Source organism: Liolophura sinensis, chromosome 8 (assembly GCF_032854445.1).
Source record: "Liolophura sinensis isolate JHLJ2023 chromosome 8, CUHK_Ljap_v2, whole genome shotgun sequence".
Classification (NCBI taxonomy): domain Eukaryota; kingdom Metazoa; phylum Mollusca; class Polyplacophora; order Chitonida; family Chitonidae; genus Liolophura; species Liolophura sinensis.
In genome coordinates, this window is record NC_088302.1 from 25524525 (window position 1) to 25534033 (window position 9509).

The window sequence follows — 9509 nt, forward strand, 5'->3', positions numbered from 1 at the left end:
TGGAAGTCAGTTCGAACACTTATTGTAAACTGTAAATTGTTATATAGTAAATTGTCTATGGGTCCAAACTTTTGCTCCACCCTGTATTTAGCCTCACAAATGAAAACCCTAATCGTTTGCCTACATGTACTCTATGATTACATTTGCTAGAAACTTGTAGGCAGTAGTTAGGCCTAACGTTTTTTTCTTTTGTTGTTGTATTTTATTTTTCTTTTTTTTCCTTCAAACTCTGATGACCCGCGTTTGCTGTTGTCTTTCTCATTTACATAATTAGCTTAGTGTGTTTATCCATAGTCACCTTAGATATGTTTTCTAGGAACAGAAACATCTGTGTTGTTATTAAATTTTATTGAGGTTGTGATTGATTGGCTGACAGTCAGTGGTATTACCTCTTAACATGTCCAAGCAACCGTCTCTACATGGTAGGGCAAGTGCAGGACGTTTCGTAAAACTTACGGAGATTCTTCTCCGTTAGTTGTAGTTTGTTAACGGAGGTGGGAATATTTTCAGCTCATGGAAACTTTTGTTTGTTTAGAGAGACAAAACGGAGTAAGTAATCAAAAACATTAGACGGAAACGGCATTCCCGATTAGAGCGAAGGTTGGAAAGTTGTTTGAAATGTTGCTCGAACTGTGTAGGCATATTGGTGTAAGTGTGATTTCGATGCATGATGTTTTTGTAAGTAGGCCTTTGTTTATAACGCATTATTCTAGTGCAGAATAAAAAAAATTGAATATGAAATCTCCACGATGGATGCGAAACAGGAACCCCAAGGTGAGAACGAGGTAAATGGAACGTTTTGCACGAGACCGTCGAGTCGGCCAAAACCTTTTCACTTTCCATGGGATGTAAATAAGAGCAGATAACTCTGTTGTGGTTACCTCATGTACGCTTATGCATTGTACATTGCACTCTCTTGGCCCTTCGGGCACCACTGCTGGCTAACTGCCTTCACCATTAAAAGTCTACCGCTGATTTCTTGGCCACATGGTAGGCATGTTGATAAACAATGAGAATACCACACGACAAACTTTGTGGGAAAGAAATCCATGCAGAGTGAAATGTCGCTTTAGAGTGAAATTTGCATGCTATAAGATTGACTTGTGTTCACGTGCAATTCAGGTAGAAAAGCGGGATTTTGCATTACCGGTACATAAACTGTATCTTAACTTTCGGATGGACCGATCTTCAAACTCTTCTTTCTCCACAGATATGCACAGGGTTACTAGAGCTATGAATGTCCTGTTTTACCAAATCATTTGTTCCGCATTTAACACTGCACTTAAGATAAATGTCAATTACAATAGGCCATCGATGAAATTTAGTGGTTGATAGAGCAGATTGCCCATCCTGAAAAAATGTTAACTTTTTTCAGATTTCAGGCTACTTACAAATTCCCCATGTGTAAATATACACGGAGAACGACATGCATTAAAATAACACGTGGCCAAAAACTTTCAACATGTCTACAGGCTTAAATAAATTTAGAAGCAGTGATATGTCTGAACACAGTTTTTTTAAATTGGATTTCTTTATTTCCCATGTTGTTTTCCATGAAGTTCAACCTCTTGAGAGTACATCAAACATATATTAAGGCGCTTTGTTAACTTAAAGCATTTTGCTATTCTTTATGTAGTTGAGCTTAGTATTCAACACCCCCGGACTCAATGAACAGTCCCGGCCTACTCGACGGCCGCCTGTCTTCCCGCCAATCTCTGCTCCCGGATGTACAAGTAAACATTCCGCCAAATGGTGGGGTAATTTGTTACCAAGTTTGACAGAAACTGTCGAGTCTCTGAAAGATAAGAGAAAGAAGATATAATGACTCGTATTGTTTATCTGTAAACGTATTACAACTTTTCACTGGATACTTTATTCGAGTTTATCTGCGTTTAAGCATACGCCTTACACCCCATGCGCCGCTCTCTGTGTTCGTTTCACATTAACTAGTTCAGCACGAGGAGGCTGTGGCCTACGTTCATCGCAAGGCTCCAAGGGTCAACACTGTCCAGCGGTAATGGTGATGTAAAGCGAGAGTAGATAGGCACATGCGCTGTATAAGGAGTATAACGTTTAAGTCGTCCCAAAATTAAGATCAACTCTTTTCTTTTCTTAGAATGGTTAATTACAGTTCCTTCCTGTTCATTATCATCACAGAAATTGAAGCCAAGACTCCAAAACAATTTGTCAATCGCTCTTTACACGGTGTACATCTCTTTGGTTTCTTTTCGGATGCCTTGCCCTTTTTACCTAATTGGCTGAGGTATCCATCGTTGTTGGTGTCCGAACCTGTGGAAAGCTCATCGATGAACAATCTGTAATAGCCGAATACTGTCCGGTCCAATAAACTCTCAATTTCGTCTAAGCTTAACAGTCCGTCATTGTTAGTGTCTACGATATTCCGAAAATCAACTACGATGTCTTCGGCCTGCAAGAATAGGAAAAAAAAACAATGGTGATTCTGAAACCGTGTGATACAGCAGTTAAATGTATGAAGAAAACAAGGCAAAAATTACATTTTATCATTGATGTTTTTCTCTACACTGTTGCTTAGATATTTGTGAATATGTTACGGCATCATTTTCTAAGACAAATGTAAGATCGCCATCTTCAGAAATGAAAAAAAAAAATCATTTATTTTGGTCTACTTTCTTCAGACGGCTCTGGCGTAGGTATAGATGTGCTGGGAACCCAAGTCAAGGGCAGCAAAACAGAGCGACACCGACCCACCTGCTGCTGTTCTAGGCGCATGAGTTAAATCTTTATCTACATCGTGCACAATGCTTGTTTATAAGGTAACTGGCCGTGGTCCCACAGGAGCTTTCAGGGGGCTTTCCCAGCACATCTGACTGCGCCGTGGCGAACTGAGGAGAACTTGGAAGATGAGGGCAACGAGAGGGATGCGGAAGAATATGATGTGAAGAGGTAGAAGGGGGATCCTGTACGTAAATCCGTCTGAATTTCTCACTTTATATAATTTCTGCTGAATTTTGGTGCTATGTACTGAACGCTGTTATAGACTCGGAACGTTCAATTTGGTTGACGATTGGTATACGAGTGTTGGAATCTGATGATTTATAGTCTATATCCTCCGATTCCGACTAACAATGTCCCTCAGGGTTATGTTCACTGAACAGCCAAAATCTTGTATCAGTGCGTACAAAACGACACGAAAGCAAACTTGGTGATTTGTACGTGTGTTTGGGCGCAGGTGTGATGTGTCCACAACAAATGACGATTAAGTGTCATTTTCAGGGTAAACAATTTTTTTCTATCGGAATATTTCGAGTTACTTTCATGTAATCTACAATGACTGTAGGGCAAGATCCCTGTGGGGCCACTCTCCTTATGTACGAAAGATACCTTTTGGCAACATTGTCGGATGGCGACAATCTAGGGTTTCTGAGTCAAAATGGCGACGTAATGTTAAACTAAAGTCAGATTCTCCATCCACGTGGTCGACGTAACCGAGAAAGAGTCTTGGTACATGATTATAGGTGTAAAAAATTTCAGTTTTCAAAATAGCAGCGTATTAAATCAATCATCTTAGTTTGATCGAAAGCAGAGTTATCACGGGCTGAGTTCACCTGTGCGTCCAGCTTTTGGCACCTGATATATCTGAAATCGACGAAATGCAGGTAAGCTCTTAATCCAGGTGCAAGAGCCTCACTTGGAACACAAACTTGTACACACATTAAATGGCACGCTGTTGTCGTGTCCTAAACCTATAAGCTCTTGGCTCATTAACCCAGATGATTGACACATTGTCGGGATATGCACATACCTGGATAGAACCTTGAGTGATGTCAGATTGTTGTTGTTGAGACGAATAAGATTGTTGTTGTGCCAGTACGTCCCGTGGTGTATGTACAGCCATGAAGGTAATCAACAAAGCGAAAACCAGCACCTCCTTCTCCATGATGTGTGTTCGCTGAAGAATAGAAAAACAACATATAAAACACCATGAGTACGGTTGAGAGAGAGGAACAGTTGCGAGTCATTGTGATAAAAACGTGTGACATACTTTTCAATGTGTCCATTGACGAAATTTGAATATTTAGTACCTTCCGTGTGATATTTGAAGTGATATGTGATATTTAATCTTTCTAAGCGTATTATGTTTTCAAAAGATAATCATTTTCACCTTGAATCTAATTTCCAGAAAAGACTAGTCGGGAACTTCAATACTTTGGCAAAATGATGCCAAAGTATAGAACAATGATTTGTTTTAATTTTTGTCTGTGATTTTTTGTCCAAATATTCTTTGGCAGTGACTTAACCTTAAGCCCACAGGAGATTGAGCTCTTGGGGATTGGATCAGATTCTTCCAAAAGTGTGACAATAATATGTCTAAAGGTGATACGATAAAGCAATAGTAATTTTAACTTAAACGGCGGCAGCCAGCATTATGGTGGGAGGAAACTGGGCAAAGTCCGAGGGAAACCCACGCCCATCATGAGGTTGCTGGAAGACCTTCCCACTTACCATATCACTGTATAAGAACATAGCATGGCTTCACTGCATCTCTGGGAAGAACAAGCATGTGTTTATGTATCACGAGTACCAATTACGGTAAAGTTGCCACGCGACATCTCTGATAAACCATGTGAATGGGCCGCATTCCAGTAGTCAAATATAGAGCATAGTCGATTTGGGCTACTACAGTTTGCTTGCTGCCTTCATCAGCCGATGTACGTGTAAAATTATGTAAACAAATGGCATTTTTACACAGACATTCAAGCACGCAATTACAGCCGGTATGAAGCGCTTAACATTTGTCATGTTTACAATAATAACGATATCATTTCAATTTTTAAACATAACATTTATAAACGAAACATTTATTGGTACACTGTAAACGTATTCTGTGTATATGTATCTTTTAGATATTTTAACAGATTTTCAGTGTTCTAATTTACATGTGTAAAACAAAAGAGACGAGGTTTACCTAGGCCTTCAAGTTTTCTGTCAAAAGCAGCAGCGCCTATACGTCTTTATCAAGCGAAAACCAGAGCAATTTTGTAGAAGACCTGGTTTATGAGGAACCGTTAACGGGACGAATAACAACATATAATATAACATTTGTTATAACATATGTTCATGGGCATAATCTGGCTCTTGTATCCGTACGGTACAAACAAACTATAGCAGGATGTAGCTAGGAAGAGATCTATCCTGATAGGCTAAACACAGTGACATAATTAACCTCTATATGCATGTATATAGCTTACGCATATCTATGACATATTCGACGCTGACATTTAAAAAAAAGTCATATAAATGCAGCATATTATACCCAATGCTCCAGTGTATGGAAATAACTAGAAAAGTTCAATTATTTCAATTTTTCTAATCCCGGTAGACGGCATTTACTCTCCCGATTAATATATAAATAACATCATGAAATACAGTATTTCTCTTAATGATATCGCAAATTCATTAGATGACTTGTAGCGATAATAGATAATGCACCTGGGAGTCTGTGATTTCGACTTTATCACTCATATTACGCAAATATTAACTTGCGGCGAAGCCAATATGAGCGGAGGTCAGGCTCTGTCAAACTGGCCTGCATGGCCGAGTTTATACCGTTATAGGTTTAAAATTGTGTTAGCATACGTCTCAGTGTAAACGTATTTGTTATGATCGGCATGTCTCTCGTACTTGAAAATTAAAGCCAAATAGTTTCAAATTTTAGTCGTTACATCTGAGAACAGGATACAAGCACACTTTATCTAATCAAAGCAACGTTGAATTGAGATCTACTCCTTCCATGCAGGACACCCGCTGCTCGATTTACATCAACAAGTTTGATGCGTGTCATAATGCGGGTCATCTATGTACGTCACGGCAAAGGCAGGTCATCTGTATGGACGTCTCCTCTTTCGCTCAGCCAGCTTGAATCCAATTATTGATGCGAATCTTCAATCACTTCAACCACTAAAGCACTTATTTCAGTGGAATTTATGCACACAATTATTATGAAAATGACGCTAAAGTGATTTGTTTGTGTCATTAAAGTTCATAAAACTGTAAATTATTTCTCTACACCCCATGTAGAGGCGTTTGAAAACGTTGAAGACATAGGGTAATAGAATGTTCAAAACATCGCGTCGTGAAACATTGGATCACGACGTGACCATAAACGTACGTCAAAATTTCAAATTACTTTTAAAATGTTGTTTCTTATATTACAAGGTCAAAATTTTGCTTGAAAACGTAATCTCTTGGTCACTTATTTATTTATTTATTTATTTGATTGGTGTTTTACGCCGTACTCAAGAATATTTCACTTATACGACGGCAGCCAGCTTTATGGTGGGTGGAAACCGGGCAGAGCCCGGGGGAAACCCACGACCATCCGCAGGTTGCTGGCAGACCTTCCCACTTACGGCCGGAGAGGAAGCCAGCATGAGCTGGACTTGAACTCACAGCGACCGCGTTGGTGAGAGGCTTCTGGGTCATTACGCTGCGCTAGCGCGCTAACCGACTGGGCCACGGAGACCCCGTGGTCAGTTATTGTCTGTATATATATATGTGTGTGTGTGAGTGTGCTCAAGTGCAACTCCAAAATACACGTTGAAGACTGACCTTATTGCGACTTTTTGGCAATGTATTTTGCTATTCTCGCTTTTCTGATTTCTGATCTCAATATCTCGTGAATTAATCCTCCTTTTTTAAAAAGAAAAATGATCATTTTACACACAAATAGATCTGCTTTATTCGTGAACCAGTTGCATGAGGTAGCTCTGGAAATAACAATACATAAAGACGCGTGGAACGTTATAACATAAAGCAGTCTGTCCATATGTCATGGTCGTCGCCTGTAGTTCTATACGTTACACATTGGTTTTCTTTATTATTAATGTAGTAAATTTGTCAATTTCAACTTCAAACATATATGTCCCCTTTCGCGTGGCACTATGTTTATGTACCACCATATGCAGCAGAGACGGTTAATTTGTGTGGGGATATAGTTGGAGCGATAATCCAGATCACAGGGGGTTGTTCAAGGGCCACCTATACAGGTTTTGGAAGCTATAATGTCCAGGTCGTATTTATACATGTAAATACAAACAATTTTCAAAGCAGTATAAGATCATTTGTGCGCATCAAACTGAACAATATATTTAACCTGTAAATATAAATCAACAATACATTTTTGATAAGTTGTCCGGATTATATTTCTACAAGGTTGTCATATACTACACGTTGACTGCTACTGGTAGAAATCAGCGTTGCGTATATGCAGGTTAATGCAACAGTCTTAGACATCAAACTAACAAGATTGGCTGAGAAATTTCTACCAACATCATTCACTATTTTGCCAGAAACTCAATGTTCGATATTGTTTTCTATGCTGCATATATTCCTCGTTGCCAGTTCTCGTTTCCACTCATCCTCCTTTTTGTGGTTATTTATTTATTTATTTATTTTCTACCTTCTAAGTACACAAATGGGGCTAAATTCGATTTGATCAGGAATCAAACATCACCCCTTCATATAAGCTGAGGACGGCGGTCCCCGTGGCGGAGTGGTTAGGGTGCAAAGGCCCCTAACTGGAGCCCCTCACCAATTCTGCGGCCTGCTGAGAGTTAAAGTCCAGTTTCCTTTCCGGTCGTACGTGGGAAGGTCTGGGGGCAACACGTGGATGGTCGTGGGTTCGCCCCGGTCCTGACGCTGGCCGCCATCGTACAAGTGAAATATTCTTCAGTCAAACAAAAAAAAATAATGTGTCAACTTCAATCGAAAGTCTGAGTGATGCTAGAATGTTATCTGTTATTATAACATAACAATGTGTCATATTTAACATTATTTCGGAGCTGTTAGTCTAGCACAACCTTAATGTTGAATCAGGAGAGTAAGTGGAATGGAATACATTCTAGCATCTCTCAAACAACAGACACCAAACAACAGATTTTTTTTGGGACAGTGCGGCGTAAATACTAATCAAATAAATACATATAAGCTGAGATGCATGGACAGAAAATGACAACATCGATCATGTACCACTTAACAATGATCTCCAGATCTTGGGTACAATCACTTCAAGTATAATTATGAATATGATATCATAAAATATGATTAAAGCTGGAATGATAGAGCCATTCCTCTTGCCTAAAACAATAAGCCGTACAACTTTAGCAACATCAACCATTGTCATGACCCCTTCAGATATTTAGGCCTACAGGCCTACAATCACCAATTCTTTCACATGCATTTTATGTAGAAGTAGGCCTACGCGTAAATCATTACGCAGATCGCCGTATGAGTCTAACTGAATATAAGGCGCACGCTGCACGCGTGCCTGTACAAGGTGGTTTACAAGTCGGCCCAAGTCGGTTTACAAGTCGGAAAAATATACCCAAAAACTCAAAAACTCATTTCATGGGAAAAGCCGAGTTACATCAACATGTATCAACTGAAACCACAACAATATAGGCTACACATCGGCACTGAGTCATTTCCGCGCGTAGACTTGTATGTATAGGCCTAGACGTGGTAGTCAGCGCTCAGCATTCACCATCTCCCTTACATGACTTAGTGACCTGTTGGTTTCCCGCAGGCTCTGCTCGGTGTCCTCCTAAAACAATGCTGGCTGTCGTAAAATATTCCCCAGTATGGAGTAACGCGCGGCATCCACAAATATATAATGCCGTTTTCGTTCACAAAATGGTTTTATCAACGGAACAAGAACTAGAATTTTGTAAGAAAAGGTAAAGTCCGATTAGTGAAGAACACAAAACCATCGGACACGAACAAGCCTACATATGTATCATGCATTTTACAAATCTGTGCGGAGAGGTGGGCTATAATCAGGATCGAAGACTATTTAGGGTACATAGGCCGATTCTAGACGACATGCATAGGGCCGATATACATGAAGGCCTACAATTTCTCGGCCCAGAAAGAATGGTCTTGGTCGAATTGTTTCTTATTCAGCCAAGGAGTGACCTTCATTTAAAATCAGTGAAGCAGGTTCATTTTTCGTTGGTTATTAAAATTAAAATCATTGATAGCCAATTGTCATTAAAATGCACAGAGCTTAATGTACTACATGTATGCAGGCCTCTGTCTTATATAAGAATATAAGGTCTACAGGCCTATATTCCGTAAACGATTTTTTGTTCAGCTTCAAAATCACCCTTAAAACCAGGAATGTCCGTGCTGAACAAATCCCTAGCTTTCACCACACCACAGGCAAGAAACTGTTTATTTCTTATATATCCTGCTTTCAATCAAATTCTAACGGTTACCCGATACTATTGAGCATGCCATTGCTAACACAAGGGAGATAACTCTAAGGGGTAGTGGCTCAGTCGCATCGCGTATGAAAGCCGGCTTATTCCTCATTTGTAGTTGGCTACCTTCACAAACTTTGTACACATTATTGGAATGGAGATTTTCGTGGACAAAGGTGCTGCTATTGGAAAATGCAACTATAGACCTCTTAATTGCCGAAGTCCAAATGCACCGGCTTGAGTGAGTTTGTTTAGACTGAGATTGTG